This window comes from Salmo salar, chromosome 12 (genome assembly GCF_965601325.2).
Source record: "Salmo salar chromosome 12, fSalSal1, whole genome shotgun sequence".
In the NCBI taxonomy this organism is placed as follows: Eukaryota; Metazoa; Chordata; class Actinopteri; order Salmoniformes; family Salmonidae; genus Salmo; species Salmo salar.
Window position 1 is genome coordinate 31,242,736 of NC_138302.1, and position 19,293 is coordinate 31,262,028.

The 19,293-nt window shown below is 43.9% G+C and overlaps 1 protein-coding gene across 2 annotated transcripts in view; it reads left to right on the top strand.

Moving 5' to 3' along the window:
- Positions 1–6,858: 6,858 nt before the first annotated feature.
- LOC106564642 (EVI5-like protein) overlaps positions 6,859–19,293 on the top strand; it is a 38,696-nt gene continuing 26,261 nt past the window's right edge. For both annotated transcript variants that reach the window (XM_014130810.3, XM_014130813.3), the window contains exon 1: positions 6,859–7,265. The gene's annotated coding sequence lies outside the window, so the exon portion shown is untranslated. The remainder of the gene's footprint in view (positions 7,266–19,293) is intronic.

The following is a 19,293-nucleotide window of genomic DNA, read 5'->3' on the forward strand; positions in this document are numbered from 1 at the left end:
AAGAGGACATTCTGTGAGTACAGCAAAACGGGCCAAGATTTTGGAAAAAAAATATTGAAATGTATTTTAAAATGTATTTGTTTATAAAAAAATGTCAGGTCCAATCTGAGAAGGGTGCCTGAAAGCACAATGGATAGAAATCATAAACGGTTGAAAAAAATTCTTCAAAAAGTAAGTCTCATAAGTGATAAAACATTTTTTGTTAATTCTGGGGCTTACTCTCTTGATATGTAATGAGGCTATCTTCTTGGTAGTATAGCCTATATGCTGTAAAAACAGATTGACATGATTTATAATTGGAGAAGTGGGCATAATAATGGAGGGCTCAAGTTAAATGTATTTCCTTATGTTCCTGTACCCCAGGCTGGGATCCTCCAAGCTAGTGCTGGAGAGCAGGTGCTCCAGACAGACGTCCATTCCGCTGGCCATGATGGACTAAGGCTGCCAGCCCTGGGAGACTGCCCCAAGGACAGCCCTCTAAAGGTAAGAAACAGCTTTTAGTTCTGTTGCAAAACGTCTGGTTGTAACAGAGACCAGTTGGTTTTAATCTAGTAATATGACGGGTTGAAAACCAGTTTACAACGATATAATAACGTAATAAAGACACATGGACCAACTACTAGTTAGAACTAATAGTATTGTAATTCTGATTGTAATTCTAAGGTCATGATTTATAATTGGAGAAGTGGGCATAATAATGGAGGGCTCAAGTTAAATGTAATTCCTTATGTTCCTGTACCCCAGACTGGGACCCTCCAAGCTAGTGCTGGAGAGCAGGTGCTCCAGACAGACGTCCATTCCGCTGGCCATGATGGACTAAGGCTGCCAGCCCTGGGAGACTGCCCCAAGGACAGCCCTCTAAAGGTAAGAAACAGCTTTTAGTTCTGTTGCAAAACGTCTGGTTGTAACAGAGACCAGTTGGTTGTAATCTAGTAATATGACGGGTTGAAAACCAGTTTACAACGAGATAGTAACGTCATTAAGACACATGGCCAACTACTAGTTAGAACTAATAGTATTGTAATTCTGATTGTAATTCTACAGTTATGATTTATAGTTGGAAAAGTGGGCATAATAATGGAGGGCTCAAGTTAAATGTAATTCCTTATGTTCCTGTACCCCAGACTGGGACCCTCCAAGCTAGTGCTGGAGAGCAGGTGCTCCAGACAGACGTCCATTCCGCTGGCCATGATGGACTAAGGCTGCCAGCCCTGGGAGACTGCCCCAAGGACAGCCCTCTAAAGGTAAGAAACAGCTTTTAGTTCTGTTGCAAAATGTCTGGTTGTAATAGAGACCAGTTGGTTGTAATCTAGTAATATGACGGGTTGAAAACCAGTTTACAACGATATAATAACGTAATTAAGACACATGGACCAACTACTAGTTAGAACTAATAGTATTGTAATTCTGATTGTAATTCTGATTGTAATTCTAAGGTTAACCCTTATGTGACATGTCACTTAGTACCACCATGCCTATGGTGAAATAGGTGGTTTCTATGGTGATATGATTTCCCCACTGTTGTTATTTGTCTCAGAACCTTGTGCCGAAGCCCCCACAAGGCCCCAGGCCCAGCCGAGAGACCAATATAGCAAAGGCAGAAAAGAAGGCCAGAGAGGCTATCAAGCCTAGAAGTGCTAGGGAGGCTAAGGCAGGGGTGAAAAACCTAAGCCTCCAAGTAGTTGGTGTGTTGGCACTGCCTCAAACTCTTCAATCTCGAACAACCTGTTACAGTGAGTATTCATCTCCATTTCCAAAATTCTTGGATTTTTTGATAGAATTCTAAAAGGATATATGGTGGAAGGATCCACTAATATCTACGACTCTCCTCTTTCTGTAGGTGTCCTGCCAGCTATCAAGAAGGGCACTAAAGTTACTAAAATGGAGACAACACGTGGGTATTGGTGACACAGTGTTTATTCCTGATTATACAACTTCAATAGAATCATTGCTGTGGTCACTAGCTTGTTCGTTGGTAATTCTGATTGTCTTCTGTTTCAGAACCCCCAGGTCCCCTGACACCTAATGATGGGGAGATAATGATCTCCTCTCCATCTGTTGATGACCTCCTGACCCCAAAGAGTGATGTCACGTCCGAGGCTAAGAGTGATGATGCCTCCTGTCCAATTTCACCTGAGGCGTTCTCTCTAACAATCTTCCTGAAGTCTCACCCGTGAGTCCTGCTGTGAACCTCATTATGTGCAGAAAAAATATAATCTATGTAAACACTAGTTTAAGTTGGCAATGATTCCTGGTGTTTGTTTGTTTTTCAGTCAGAGAAAGCTTATCAGGAAGTTCCTCAAACAAATGGTAAGTCCCCCATTTTTTCTGCTTTCAAGGGTGGAGTGATCATCGGAAAAAACTATCTTGTAACATAAAAACTACTAGCTGTCAGATTGTTGTTTTCTGTTTCTCTTTCTAAGAATGTGACAATAGGCGACCTGGACGAGATCATCGAGTGGGTGGTGTGTGTCTCCAGTGAGGTGTTCCTCCCAGTGATGGCTCTGCACAGGACCTCCAGACCAGAGTCGTCAGACTCATCCCGCTGGGGGTCAGGTGTGCTCCAGATTGTCTCTGAAAAGTTCCACCAGCGGAGTTCTGAGCCGAAGGGAAGGCTCCTGGGCGGGCAGCCGCCCACTCCCCCTTCTGAGACCGACAAGGAGCTTCAGGGCATAGCAGATCTGTCTGTGAGTAACATCCTGAAAAGGGCCCAGGAGGACCTCTTCTCTTCTGGTGAGGATGACCTGGAGAACACCCATCCAGGCATCACTCTGACCGAAGAGAAGCTCTCCAGCATCTTCTCAGAGCTGTTCAGGGATGCCTGTGAGAGTGCCCAGGAGGCCGCCAGACGGATCCACCACATGAGGTCTGGAAGAGGCAACAACAGCCGAAATGGGAGATGCCCTGGGTCATCACAGGGATCGAGCAGGTCCAACATGCCAGAGTTGGGAGAACTGGGGTCAGTGAGGAGGCCCAAGGGAAGTGACGTCCATAAAGTCCTTAGCGAGGGGTCCTTCCCTGTCTTTGCCCTGTTTGGGGAGAGGCCAGGGGAAGTTGGGGAGACCAGCAGCCCTGCTGGAGAGATGGACGAGACCCAGACTGCCAGCACTCCCAGCATTCCCCGGTCTGGGCATGGCGGCAGAAGGAGTAGCCAGACCACCATTCCCACCACCGGCCACAGAGAGGCAGGTGTCACAGCCAGTAACATCTTTGATATTATTCTTCATCTGGCGCACTCCGACACTGACCGGGAACTCCACCAGGAGTTCAGCAGTGAGGATGATGTTTCACTGAATGACATCATGGACATGAAGTTAACCCCGGCAGTGGAGCCCCTGGGGCAGATGCTGTCCTCATGGAGGCTGGTCAACAGGATCTTCAGGGGGAAGGTCCACTACTTTGGGAAGGAGCTCATCTGCAAGGTGTATCAGATGCTTCTGGACACCGGTATGGGCAGGAGGCCAATGGCCCGCCAGAGCAGGTCCGAGCCCACCCTGAAAGACCTGGCTGCCAACCGTAGGCTCTCCAATGAATTCTTCACAGACGTGCTGTACATGTTCATCCAACGGGCCATTAAGAATCTGCTGGAGAACTTCTTGGGTCTGCCGACCACCCCACCGGGTAGAGACATTATGTGGAATGACAACTTCAACTGGATGTATAGGGACGGCTGGGGGGACACCCCCACATCCAGCGAGGAGGACAGCGACTCCACCTGGTCAAGTGGGCTTGGGGAGGAGGAGGCAGAGTCCCATGGGAGGTGGGCCGCTCTGTTGGAGAAGGGCAGCTTCCTGACCCTCCAGTCCTCCAGCTCCCTCTCCGATGACAACAAGGAGGCACTAGGTTAGTTATTATGTTGTTTTTACTGTCTTTTGCACCTGCACATTCCCCTTCTTTCTTTTCCCTTATTATCAGTAATGGTATTTTCATTTTCTCTCTCCTCTTTTTTTCTTATTTTTCTATACAGTGTTTGGAGACATTTTATGTGTGAAGTATTACTTTAAATCAAATGTCAAACTCATTCTATAGAAGGCCGGGTTTCTGCAGGTTTTCACTCCACCCTTGATTGATGAATTAAGGTCACTACTTAATAAGAAACTCCTCTCACCTGGTTGTCTAGGTCTTAACTGAAAGGAAAAAACTAAAACCCGCAGACACTCGGCCCCCCATGGAATGAATGAGTTTGACACCCCTGTATTAAATACATGTTTATTTGACTAGGGGCCATCTACCAGGTCCTGACCACCAGGGTGGGAGACATCCTGAACAGTACCTGCAACGACGATTACAAGGCCAGGCTCATCATCCAGAAAGGTACACTTATAACCTGTTTTACTCATATGACCAGTAATAACAATGTAATAACCTGTGTAATAACCAGTGTATTACCATTATAGTAAATGTGCTAGATACTGCATAGTGTTATACATGAATGTGGCTTTGAACCATTTCAGAATATGAGTGTGTTTTCTTAGGATTGGATTCCGGTGCCAGGGAAAGGTTCCCTGACTCTCCGTGTCCCTCTTCACCCAAGGACGAAGAGGAGGTGGTTGTGAGTGGCATGACTGTCTCATACCCTAAACCCTCCACCTCAACCCAGGCGGCATGGGCAGCTCCTGCCCAGACTCTGGACGTTTTTCTGCCCAGACCCTGCCTGGATGAAGAAGAGGTAGTGCCCAGCACCTCCATGAAGGACAACTCTGTGACGACCACCCATGCAGCACGGGCAGCTCCTTCCCAGACCCTGGAAGAAGAGGTGGGGGGAGCTGAGGTGTCCGACGTGAGTGACAGCTTCATGATGCCCACCAAGGCCCTTGAGAAGATTCCCTCCCTCCTACCAGGCAAGATCCTTATCGAGGAGGACATCCGCATTCGCAGCACTCCCTGGGCCACCATCATGAGCCCCCAGACCCTGAAGCTCATCCTCCAGGGCATCATGCGCCGACTGGAGGCCTCAGAGTCCCCCCAGACAAGGAGGGCCAACGACCCCTTCAGGCTGATGAAGGATCTCTTTCTGGAGGTCCAGCATGCCCTTAAGTATGCTGACATCTCTGTCATCTTTGGCCTGGAGGAGAGCATCCAATTCATTGGGGAGGATGCGGTGAAGGCCATCGTGAAGACTGCAGCTAAAAGATTGTCTCTGCGTTCGGACTCCAACCGGGCTCAACTGTGTGCCGCGCGCTCTGGTGGCGAGGGAGCCATCAGGTGCATGGCGGACACCATCACACAAGTCATAGATGACTATTCCGAGGACTGGAGTTCCGACTGCCATTTTGGAGCCAGGAGGAGCTGTGCTAGTGGGAGGTCACACTCCTCAACCTCCTCAAGGAGTGACGTCACCTTCACCGAGGAGCTCTTGGCCCGGAGGGAAACCCTTGAAGAGGACCTAGAGGAGATGGCTGATGACAGCACTGGTTTGGAGAAGACCATTGTAAGCTCAGTCATCTCTGAGAAGTCCCAGGTAATTAGCTACCTTTCTGAGAGCACCGAGCCCATCAGCTGTGCCCTCTTCACAGATCTCGAGGACATCACCTCCACACAGGTGAGACAGACAAGAACCGGTAGATCGTTTAGTTATTTGGGCTGTTTGATTGTGAGGCATCGACTCAAATCTGTTTCTCTCTCTACTAAGAAGAAGGAGAAGGAAGAGGCTATGAAGGAAGAAGTGAGGAAGTCAGGAAAGAAGAAGCGAGGAAATAACAAGGACCAGAAGAAGAACAAGGTGTCTCCTCTTGGCAATGATAGTAAGTCCTCATGTTTGTCAGTCAACATGTGCATCTGTCTTCAGCACACTATTGTAATGTAAGGACGGGAGACTATGATGAAGTTATCAGAGTCTTATTCATTAGCCACTAAATGGAAGAGAACAGACTAAAACAGGGAGGAACTTTCTTGAACTTGCCAATAACAAATGCTTGTTTTTGTTTTCCGTTTCAAAACATTTTGCTACTGTGTGCCTTAATGAACACGACCCTGATTTCATGCCCTGTTCTCTGTCACCTGTTCAGGTACTGTGGCTGCAGATGAGCCGAAGAAAAAACAGGCTCTCTTCCCGCGGATCACAGCCGCCCTGGCAAAACTATTTTGCTTCCCCTGCAAAAAAAGATGCAAAAAGTAACTGTGCAGAGACCAGTTTGGGAAACCCTGATGCCACCTCCCCCAACCCACTTTCTAAAAAAACATCAGAACAATCAGAAGAGGGAGACAACCCCCCCTACTCACAACCCATTTTATTACCCCCCCCCCCCCATTTAATTTATTAAACACAACTTGCAGCTATTTTGAACTTCTTCTTTACTTTTTGTCTTACAGACCGACCTGCATGCTATAGATTCTTAAGGTCAATTTGCTGTGTACTGTCTACAGTATCATTGTTATGAGTATGTTCACTGTGCCAGTCATTATTTTTATTTTTACCTTTATTTAACTAGGCAAGTCAGTTTAGAACAAATTCTTATTTTCAATGACGGCCTAGGAACAGTGGGTTAACTGCCTTGTTCAGGGGCAGAACGACATATTTTTTAGGCTATTTTTTTAGGCTACCTGTCGCTATATAGGTATAGGCTAAATTCCCTAACCTAATTGCAATTTACATAATAAGGGTTACATTTTAATAATTCCCTCATTTTATCTTTCTTGAGAGGCAATACATCTCTAATACACTATACTCAATACCATACAGTAAGCTCACCGCTGTATGCCGATGACACCTGCAAGCCCCGCCTCCCCGCAGAATAAAGAATAGACATGAGTGGATAATTTCGGTGTCACTACAAAGGATACCTTAATTAAGCCAATTCATTGGCTTTAGACATGCCAATCATGTCTGTGTTGTAATCTGATTGGTGTGTGTACCACCTCATGGCAAATGGTGTAGAAACTCTGAAGCACTCCATTCTGTTTATGATTTCTATTTATGATTGACGGTGCTGTTTAAAGCTATTTTAATGTCTGCCTTATTTGTATTATTACATAGTTGGGGAGGACAGGGGAGAAAGGGTGGACAGCACCCTGTCTAGTAGTTGTAGCTAGTTAAAGGTCTTCTTGAGGAAGTGCCGACAGACGGACAGCTGTGCGAGTTCGCATTTTCTAATAAAACAGCAGCACGAGGGATGGCTTTGGCGTAGCATTTCGTACTGTATTTTTCATAAGGCGGCGAAGTCGACATTGTGAAGGTTTTATTCTGTGCTAGTTTCGTGGTTGCCGGGTGTTGGCATGACATAGCAGCTACGAGCAAGAGCCACTTCGATTATGGGAACATTCAGGTAGGCATTGCTGTTTTATTTATAAAGGTATCTATACATTATTTACTGTTGTTCTTGTTATAATTGCATGTGCCACAGAAATATTTGTTATGCATGTAGATGGATCGAGCGAAGTTTACGTTTATGCTCCAAAACAAAGCACTTAGACCCTGTGTATTTTTACATTGAGGAAGCCTTAATCTTCATCAGAGGTTACTCGGCGACAGCGGGGCTGATACTGCTCCATTTCTCTCTTGTTGAATTAATACAGTGGTCTTCATTTGCATATTTCCGGAAAGCGAATAGGCCCCTCAAATGGAAAGGGAAGGCAAGCGAAAAAGAAAATAGCCGAAATAGGCTACAAACCCCGTTATTTTTCTGTTTTACGCACAGAAGTAAGAGGACACATTGTAGCCTCTTCGCCTGCGCGGCCTCAATTTCATATATCGTTTTACAATCGTTGCAATGTTTTGAATGGCCTTCTTGTCACATTGAACTGCAAGACATAGGCTTGAGCTGCCATTTGAATTGGTGACAGATGCTGAAGCATCATCTGCAGCGCGAGAGCCTGTTGTACAGGTAGCAGCCATATGCATCAGCATATTGACTTGAAATCCGGGCTAAGTGCCATCACACAAACAGAAACAGGCATAAACCCACAGGATTACATCCTCAGCCAGTTCTTTGTAGCCTATACAACGCAGGTTATTTGTCCTTCAGATGTATGCTTTTTGCTAGTGAAGGCATGCTACAGCCGTTAGAATATTGTAGTCAGAAATGGATGTGCCTTGGCTTGGCTTTACTCCAAAAGATTATGAGAGCGAAAGATCTCAAACATTAGTATGAATTGCGGCTAACATTTGATTATGGAAGGGATATTATGGCTGACTATAAACAAGTTAAGTATTCTGCCCCAGGCGTCTGCATTCAGTCTCTTTTGGGGACTACTGTTCAAGGAATAAATTACCTGCATTTCAGACCAATTATGGTTAATATTATAAACGGTGGAATAGAACAGACTAGAGACATGCACCACCAAGTGAAAGCGCTGGGTAGATTTCACAGCACAGGGTGTGTTGAGTGAGAAATCAAGTCATTGCTTTTAGCCTTATCTAGGAAATGCACTCACCATACAGAGAGTGAAACACAAGGGCTCTCAAGAAAACAATTATCTGATCTTCACACATCCTCATGACCTTGTTTTGAAAAGAAATGCTATACCGTTTACCCACACACACACACACACAGATGGGACATTTGAACATTACAGCTCAGTAAAAGTGACAGTTGGCATTCACACACAGCTGTGTAAACCTCACTTCTTTCTCATCATCGCTGCTACTTGCTGTTGCTACGGCAATCCATGCTGAGGTGAACTGTGAATGAATGGTAAGCTAATAGGCCTTTGATGTTGTCAGATGAACAGTCTTTGTGTTTTACACTGGCTTGGCTGTGGCGTGCTTCTGCTGTACAAACTGCTGAATGCCACAATAAGGGCCGTGGTAGTAGGAGGGAGGGATATCATCTACCTGTCCTGATGTCTGTCTGGATTGCTGTCAGGTTCTCTCTCTGTCTCTGCATCTCTGTGAGGGTTTCTTTGTCTGTCTCTGCATCTCTGTGAGGGTCTCTCTGTCTGTCTCTGCATCTCTGACAGGTTCTATCTGTTCGTCACACTGACTCTCTCACTGTGGTTGGCTGGTTGTAGCGATCAACAGAGGCCTGCCCTGTGCTATAGGCTCCACGCCATTATCCTGCTGTGCTGCTGACGCTGAGATACTGGGAGCAACTCCATGACCTGACATACCAAGCCTAAAACTCCAGTATCCTGCCCTACTGCAGCTACTACAAGCTCCCTTCTAGTCTGTTGTTCCTGTCATTTTGGTAGCACTTTACATTACAGCACGGAATAAAGCGGTCATTGAATGGTAACTAGTTAAAGTTACTCACAAAGCAAACCATTATTTGCCCAGATACAGGATGCTACAGATCAGTATAACTGTATTGTTTCAGAGACATCACATACTAGAGGGGTGATAATATAATAACAACATGGCAGTGTTTCCCCTAAAATTCTCCAAATGTCTTGGCATGGGGCCCCCATTGATTTTGTTGTAATGTTTGAGTCACTCAGATACACTATATATACAAAAGTATGTGGACAGCACTTCAAATTAGTGGATTCGAACATTTCAGCTGACAGATGTATAAAATCGAGCACACAGTCATGCAATCTCCATAGACAAACGTTGGCATTACTGTCGAGCTCAGTGACTTTCAACGTGGCACTATCATAGGATGCCACCTTTCCAACAAGTCTGTTTGTCAAATGTCTGCCCTGCTAGAGCTGCCTCGGTCCACTGTAAGTGCTGTTATTGTGAATTGGAAACGTCTAGGAGCAACAGTGGCTTAGCCACAAAGTGGTAGGCCACACAAACACACAGAATGAGACCATTGAGTGTTGTAGCGCGTAAAAATAATCTGTCCTCGGTTGCAACACTCACTACTGAGTTCCCAACTGCCTCTGGAAGCAACGTTAGCATAAGAACTCTTCGTCCGGAGCTTCATGAAAGGGGTTTCCATGGCCGAGCAGCCGCACACAAGCCTAAGATCACCATGTGCAATGCCAAGCATTGGCTGGAGTGGCGTTCTCTGGAGTGATGAATCACGCTCCACTAGTTGGCATACCGACGGACAAATCTGGGTTTGGCGGATGCCAGGATTACGCTACCTGCCCCAATGCATAGTGCCAACTTAAGTTCCAGTGAAGGGAAATCTTAACGCTACAGCATAAAATGACATTGTAGATGATTCTGTGCTTCCAAATTTGTGGCAACAGTTTGGGGAAGGACCGTTCCTGATTCAGCATGACAATGCCCCCGTGCACAAAGGGAGTTCCAAACAGAAATGGTTTTTCGAGGTTGGTGTGGAATAACTGGACTGCCCTGCACAGAGCCCTGACATTAACTCCATCGAACAGCTTTGGAATGAATTGGAACGCCGACTGCGAGCCAGGCCTAATTGCCCAGCATCATTGCCCAACCTCACTAATGCTTTTGTGGCTGAATGGAAGCAAGTCCCCGCAGCAATGTTCCAATATCAAGTGGAAAGCCTTCCCAGAAGAGTGGAGGCTGTTATAGCAGCAAAGTGGCGACCAACTCTATATTCATGCTCATGATTTTGTAATGAGATGTTTGACAAGCTTTTGGTCATGTAGTGTAGCATAAGAAAACAACATAAGCCATGGCAAAATGTGTAGAATTTCAGGAAACTAGCTTTAAAACTGTAAAATGTTTTCTCTTCCCCATGGCAAAATGTCTAGAATTGCGAGTAGTAGACACATTTGCTTTAAAACATCAACATTTTATCTCTGCTGCCATAGGAGGGCCTCTAAAAATGTTGATCGGAGAAGGCGCCGTTGGCCACGCCCACTTCCACGCCCCCCTATCTATTTCCCCACCTAGTCAGGTGAACAGGGCCTTGCCCTTTATTATGATAAACAAGCCCGGGCAACCATTTTACCAGAGCTGTTGTCTTGGTTGCACTTGTTTTCTAGGATCACGGGTGTCTGGTAATGTACAGGAATGATTCACCTCAGTTCACAGTTCACTCTCTCTGGGAGTATGATTAACGTCACCGCTCTATTGGCCCATTCCACTGTGTGTGGTAAACTATCCAGACCTGTTCTGAAACCCCAGAGGGAGGTTTCATATGGTTTAAAATAGAGCTGAATGAACACACAATCAACTGGTGACACAATGTCCCAGGGCTATTGTACCAAGTGGCACAGGTGTGCCAGTAATAGGTCAGATGGTTTCTGTTTGATGCCGCACTAACTATACTGGCCCCAGATCAGTTTGGATCAGTGCCCCAGAAAAGGGGATCTGGTTGGTTCATCTACTGTGGGAAAGTGAGGCTTAAACCAATCTCACGGACATCCCATGTATCGTTTATGTGTGTATTTTCTGTTAATGCCTAGGCAAATGCAAGGCCACCCAGGGTTATGTTGGTGTACAGTGTTTAATCTGTTTGTAATCTGTTTGAGGATAACGCAGCAGTGCTGGTGATCCTTTTAATCTGTATCTTATTGAATCACCTGATCAGGGTCAGATTGGCCTAGCCCCCCTCCGACGATACGCTCACTACCATTGCAGAATAAATGATTAGTCACATCGCATTGCTTTGGAATTCGTTTGGAGGGAGGATGGTGGAAATGTGTATTTTAAAGCCATGTTCCCCTTGGTATTCATGGAAACGTGATTATCAGGAGGGCGCTTATAGCTAAACTAGGAATTCAGGAAGCAATTCTTGTTCTAAATGTTTATACGTTTAGGGAACTTGGGTAGTCTGAGGGAGCTTCGCCGGATGACATGTCATTCTAATTAGCCCAAATGTCTGGTCATCATTCAAGCTTAACGTCAAAGCAACTTATTCATTAGATTCATCTCGATTCTAGATAACATCTGCTGTACAGGACCTTGGACCGATATAATGAATGTGTATATAATTCACTTTGTCAAGGAAGTTCATGTGGAGAACAGGCTGTCATTGCCATGACGATGTTGGATGACTAGGGGAGGTCAAGCCTAGTACAGACAAGGGTTAATATGCAGCCATTACAGAATCAGAGGGAATAGGTCAACAACAGTGACGTCAGAAGAGCACAGGGTTCATAATACTAACCCTAGACACCAGAGTGGGAGAAGAATTGGGCACTACATAGTGGACTACTTTTGACCAGGGCCCATTCCCAAGTAGCACACTATATAGATCATAGGGTGCCATTTTGGATGCTGCCACAGTCGCATGCACTTGGATGTTGTGGCGTTGAGGAACAAGCCACGTGTCAGCGGACAGACGGGAACAAAGCTGTAAATGAGATGTAGCAACAGCGAGGTTAAGGCGGACAGGAGGGAGGACTGGGGGATTAGCGTGGGAGCTGCCCTTGTGTCAAGCATGGCCTGAGGGGGAGGCACAACAAGTACAAGGAGGGAGAGAGGGGAAGGGATGGGTGGATTAGGGGTTCGGGGGGAGAAATGGGGGATAGAGAGGGTTGATAGTTGGTACAATAGGTCTGTCTGTTGCTGTGGGAGTGAGGATAGGAAGCGCTGAGGCGCACACACAATACGATAATTGTGCACGTGGATAGCGGTTTACATACAAACTCATGCATAGGCACAACACAGTGCTCACATTGAAGCTGCCCCATTCACGGCACGGGAGAAGCTGCTGTTTACATACACGCACACACACAACAGGGCTCACATTGAAGCTCCCTCATGTGCTGGGTACAGCCTTTGTTCCCCCAAGGCTACTATCTCCATCTCCAGTACTCTGCAGTCCCAAGTTCACCATGGTGGTGTCTCAAATTGCACCCTATTCCCTAAATAGTGCAGTACTTTTAACCAGGGCCCATAGGGCTTTGATCAAAAGTGGTGCACTATATAGGGTGCCATTTGGGAAGCACAACATACCACCTCCAAACACACTAAATGGGAGAACTTCTGCATTCAGCTACATTCAGTGCCATTTTTGTTGTTGTTGTTGTCCTACCGTTACCCTTAGAGAGATGTAATGTACTGATAGCCAGAGCAGCAATTGTCCCACATACTGCTGTAGTCTAGCATGACTCACAGAGTTTGGACTACAGCCTGGCTTCAATGACATTGCTGTATACCCCCTCTGGTGTACATCCAACTGTAGCTGGACTGGAATGATTCCTGGTGAGATGACAAATTGTGATGCCAGTAATTTAGGGGATTAGTTTTCAGAGGGAGACTAGTGTTATATTTACAGAGATTTGAAGGTTATTTCTTGCATTCGTTTCTTAAAAGGTAACTACAGTTGAAGTCTGAAATGTATATACACCTTAGCCAAATACATTTAAACTCAGTTTTTCACAATTCCTGACATTTAATCCTAGTAAAAATTCCCTGTCTTAGGTCAGTTAGGATCACCACTTTACTTTAAGAATGTGAAATGTCAGAATAATAGTAGAGAGTGATTTATTTCAGCGTTTATTTCTTTCATCACATTCAGTGGGTCAGAAGTTTACATACACTGAATTAGTATTTGGTAGCATTGCCTTTAAATTGTTTAACTTGGGTCAAACGTTTTGGGTAGCCTTCCACAAGCTTCCCACAATAAGTTGGGTGAATTGTGGCCCATTCCTCCTGACAGAGCTGGTGTAACTGAGTCAGATTTGTAGGCCTCCTTGCTCGCATATGCTTTTTCAGTTCTGCCCACACATTTTCTAAAGGATTGAGGTCAGGGCTTTGTGATACCTTGACTTTGTTGTCCTTAAGCCATTTTGCCACAACTTTGGAAGTATGCTTGGGGTCATTGTCCATTTGGAAGACTCATTTGCAACCAAGCTTTAACTTTCTGACCGATGTCTTGAGATGTTGCTCAATATATCTACATAATTTTCTTTCCTCGTGATGCCATCTATTTTGTGAAGTGCACTAATCCCTCCTGCAGCAAAGCACCCCCACAACATGATGCTGCCACCCCTGTGCTTCACGGTTGGGATGGTGTTCTTCGGCTTGCAAGCATCCCCTTTTTCCTCCAAACATAACGATGGTCATTATGGCCAAATAATTATATTTTTGTTTCTTCAGACCAGAGGACATTTCTCAAAAAGTATAATCTTTGTCCCCATGTGCAGTTGCAAACCATAGTCTGGCTTTTTTATGTGGCTTTGGAGCAGTGGCTGCTTCCTTGCTGAGTGGCCTTTCAGGTTATGTCAATATAGGACTCGTTTTACTGTGGATATAGATACTTTTGTACCGGTTTCCTCCAGTATCTTCACAGGGTAAACTTCCGACTTCAACTGTATATGCATTTCCATCGTCACAGTGAGCAGTCGTGAGGAATATCAAGGGTTAAAGTTCAGTATTTCTAGTGTCATAAGATTAGCTTTGATAAAATTAGGCTACATATGGACAACTTTTCTCTGTTGCTATTGTTACATTGTTTTGGAGGAACTAGCTACGTGTCATTTTGAGGGAGTATTGTGACGGTTTGGGGACGCCCGTTTTCCTGAGCTGCTGCTCTTCTTCTGATGCAATTGGTCTCGTGCTAGTTAATGGCTCTTGATTGCCCTCTCCCAGCACATGAATGGCGTCCTTGTCCCTCCATCCCTCTGCAGTGTTTTTTCCCTTCAAACAATCCTTTTTTTCTCTTCTCTGGGCAGTTTTTCTGTTTTCCTTGTTGTTGTCGTGCTTCAGTAGACGTATGTATCGGTGTGTCTGGCTGATATTAAAACAGCTAAGGTGTGTGTGTGTGTGTGTGTGTGTGTGTGAGTTGTAGTCATAGAGCTGTTGAGCATTCTGATGATGGCTAGCCCATTTCCCTCATCTCTCTCGCGCTCACTCGCAGATGTGCATAAGCCCTACATTCTGGGATTCCATTAGTAAAATGTATGCTGAATTACCCTCGGCTTGGGGTTAGGCCTATCTCTCCTCTCCCTCTATGTGGATTGGGGCCACCAGCTCGGCTGGACTCTGGCTTACCCAGTAATAGAGCTCCCATACATGATGCAGGCCAGGGCTGTACTTCTGTCCATAGAAACAGAATCACTAGAATGGAAATGATATGAGGGTGCAGTCAAATTGCCATGACCAAAGGTGTTTTACTTGTTCTAATAATTATATTTCTATGAGGCTGTCAGGTTTTTTTTTTCTTCATTCTAGTAATTATATTTCTATGGTGCTGCCTGGCTGCCACAGACAGGAGTGGAAACACCATAGAACTAGAATGAGTAGAACAGGAAACAACCCAGGCCACCGCAATTTGGCTGCACCTTCATGGGATCCTCATTCTAGTAATTCCATTTCTATGGTGCAGCTTGGCTGCCACAGACAGGAGTGCAGAGAGGAACTGCTGAGCAGCGTTGCTACCTTCATGGTTGAACGGTAGCAGCGGGACCTCTGGTTTATCACTGACCAATGGTTTCCCCCTATTAGTTTTGTGATTAGTAGCTGCATTGTGCAGTGCACAGTCTGTTCTTGGCTTTACTAGAGGGAGGAGATAGGATAGTGGACTGAGAGAGCACCAGGCCCTGCCTACCTGGCTTCGCCTCACATAGGCCAGTAGAATGTTGCACATTGTGAAGCACAAGCCTGAGTGCCCACACACACACACACACACACACACACACACACACACACACACACACACACACACACACACACACACACACAACAACAACAAACACAAAACCTTCCTTATCAGAAAATGGGATTTCATGGATTTAACCTCAGCTTAAATTGCCATTATTTATTTCTTTGTCAATGGATTTGCATGAGAAAGCAAACAATTATAAAATAAAATACTTTGAGGAATGTTGTTTTGTATTTTCATAGCTCTGCAGATTTGTAGAATATCAACATGGCTTATCTTTCTCAACACATTCTTTCTAGTTTGCTAATCTCATAATTAATTATGGCTCCAATCCAATCACCTTTAATGCACAGTCTCTTCCTGCTTACTTGATATTCACAGCATGATGTCATCAAACATTCATGACATCACATTTAATGTTAATCTAGCTAATGTTGATCCATCAGTAAGTGATTTTAAATGGTGATCTACAGTCTTAAACTCTGTGAGGATGGTTTCTATGATTGGGAGATGACTGTGTGTCCTTATAATTAAGCAATAAGCCTCAAGGGGGTGTGGTGTATATGGCCAACATACCACGGCTAAGGGCTGTTCTTACGCACGAAGCAACGTGGAGTGCTAGGACACAGCCCTTAGCCATGGTATATTAGCTATATAACAAAACCCCTGAGGTGCCTTATTGCTATTATAAACTGATTACCAATGTAATTGGAGCAGTAAAAATACATATTTTGTCATACCCATACGGTCTTATATACCACAGCTTTCAGCCAATCAGCATTCAGGGCTCGACCCACCCAGTTTATAATACAGGATTACATCATGATCCATTAAATCCATACACTTCTGTGTGCGTCCCAAATGGCACCCTAATTCCTATATAGTGCACTCCTTTGACCAGAGCCCTGGTCAAAAGTAGTGCACTATAGAGAATAGGGTGCCATTTGAGACTCAACCAATCTCTTTATAAAGAAGACTGTAAGTGAATGTTGAGCCACAGTGAGACAATGGCCATTATAGAATGTGATATCATCCATGGTGACTCAGGCCCACACCCTGATAACCACTCCCTTAGCAAGTGGACGGCTATAATATTGTTCATTGTGGGTTGACTGTGATCAATTCACTTAGATGGGAATCAAGGGACTGCATGTAAATTATTTTTGTTTGTTGCATTTGACATAGAAATTGGCTCTGTATGAAAATGTCAAACAATCAAATGATATTTTCATAGCACTTAACCATTTATCACAGCAATCAACCAACAGTTGACCTCGTATAAGCATTGACTAACGAGACACAGGACTATGTACAGTGCATTCGGAAAGTATTCAGACCTCGTGACTTTTTCCACATTTTGTTAAGCTACAGCCTTATTCTAAAATGGATTCAATTGTTTTTTTCCCTCATCAATCTACACACAATACCCCATAATGACAAGTCAAAACAGTCTTTTTTTTGACATTTTAAAATATATATATATATATATATATATATACATACATACACACACACACACACACACACACACACACACACACACACACACACACACACACACACACACAGTTGAAGTTTACATACACCTTAGCCAAATACATTTAAACTCAGTTTTTCACAATTCCTTACATTTAATCCTAGTAAAAATTCACTGTCTTAGGTCAGTTAGGATCACCACTTTATTTTAAGAATGTGACATGTTAGAATAATAGTAGAGAGAATGATTTCTTTCTTTCATCACATTCCCAGTGGGTCGAAGTTTGCATACACTGAATTAGTATTTGGTAGCATTGCCTTTAAATTGTTTAACTTGGGTCAAATGTTTTGGGTAGCCTTCCACAAGCTTCCCACAATAAGTTGGGTGAATTTTGGCCCATTCCTCCTGACAGAACTGATGTAACTGAGTCAGGGTTGTAGGCCTCTTTGCTCGCACATGCTTTTTCAGTTCTGCCCACAAATGTTCTATGGGATTGAGGTCAGGGCTTTGTGATGGCCACTCCAATACCTTGATTTTGTTGTCCTTAAGCTATTTTGCCACAACTTTGGAAGTATGCTTGGGATCATTGTCCATTTGGAAGACTCATTTGCAACCAAGCTTTAACTTCCTGACCGATGTCTTGAGATGTTGCTCAACATATCCACATAATTTTCTTTCCTCGTGATGCCATCTAGTTTGTGAAGTGCACTAATCCCTCCTGCAGCAAACCACCCCCACAACATGATGCTGCCACTCCTGTGCTTCACGGTTGGGATGGTGTTCTTCGGCTTGTAAGCCTCCCCTTTTTCCTCCAAACATAACGATGGTCATTATGGCCAAATAGTTATATTTTTGTTTCTTCAGACCAGAGGACATTTCTCAAAAAGTATGATCTTTGTCCCCATGTGCAGTTGCAAACTGTTTTCTGGCTTTTTTATGTGGCTTTGGAGCAGTGGCTTCTTCCTTGCTGAGTGGCCTTTCAGGTTATGTCGATATAGGACTCGTTTTACTGTGGATATAGATACTTTTGTACCTGTTTCCTCCAGCATCTTCACAAGGTCCTTTTGCTGTTGTTCTGGGATTGATTTGCACTTTTCGGACCAAAGTACGTTCATCTCTAGGAGACAGAACGCCTGAGAGGTATGACGGTTGCGTGGTCCCATGGTGTTTATACTTGTGTACTATTGTTTGTACAGATGGAAATTGCTCCCAAGGATGAACCAGACTTGTGGTCTAGAATTATTTTTCTGAGGTGACTGATTTTCTTTTGATTTTCCCATGATGTCAAGCAAAGACGCACTGAGTTTGAAGGTAGGCCTTGAAATACATCCACAGGTACACCTCCAATTGACTCAAATGATGTCAATTAGCCTATCAGAAGCTTCTAAAGCCATAACATCATTTTCTGGAATTTTCCAAGCTGTTTAAAGGCACTGTCAACTTAGTATATGTAAACTTCTGACCCACTGGAATTGTGATACAGTTAATTATAAGTGAAATAATCTGTCTAAACATTTGTTGGAAAAATTACTTGTGTCATGCACAAAGTAGATGTCCTAACCAACTTGCCAATACTATAGTTTGTTAACAAGATATTTGTGGAGTGGTTGAAAAACGAGTTTTAATGACTCCAACCTAAGTGTATGTAAACTTTATTTTCTACATTGTAGAATAATAGTGAAGACATCAAAACTATGAAATAACACATGGAATCATGTAGTAACCAAAAAGTGTTAAACAAATCAAAATATATTTTATATTTGAGATTGTTCAAAGTAGCCACCCTTTGCCTTGATGACAGCTTTGCATACTCTTGGCATTCTCTCAACCAGCTTCATGAGGTAGTCACCAGGAATGCATTTCAATGAACAGGTGTGCCTTGTTAATTTGTTGAAATTCTTTCCTTAATGCGTTTGAGTTGTGTTGTGACACTTGATAGCCCTATTTGGTAAAAGACCAAGTCCAAGAACAGCTCAAATAAGCAAAGAGAAATTACAGTCCATTACTTTATAAGACATGAAGGTCAGTAAATCCTGAAATTCAAGAACTTTGAAAGTTTCAAGTGCAGTCGCAAAAAACTAAAACATTGAAAATAAAGAAAAACCCTTGAATGAGTAGGTGTGTACAAATGTTTGACTGGTACTGTATGGTAATAAGGTATTTTTAATAAATTAGCAAAAATTTCTACAAACCTGTTTTTGCTTTGTCATTATGGGGTATTTTGTGTAGATTGAGATTTTTATTTAATCCATTTTAGAATAAGGCTGGTAAGCAACAACATTTGGAAGAAGTCAGGGGTCTGAATACTTTCCGAATGCACTGTATGTATGTATACTGAACAGAAATGTCAACGCAGCATGCCTTCAAAGATTTTACTGAGTTACTGTTCATATAAGGAAATCAGTCAATTTGAAATTAATTCATTAGGCCCTAATCTATGGATTTTACATG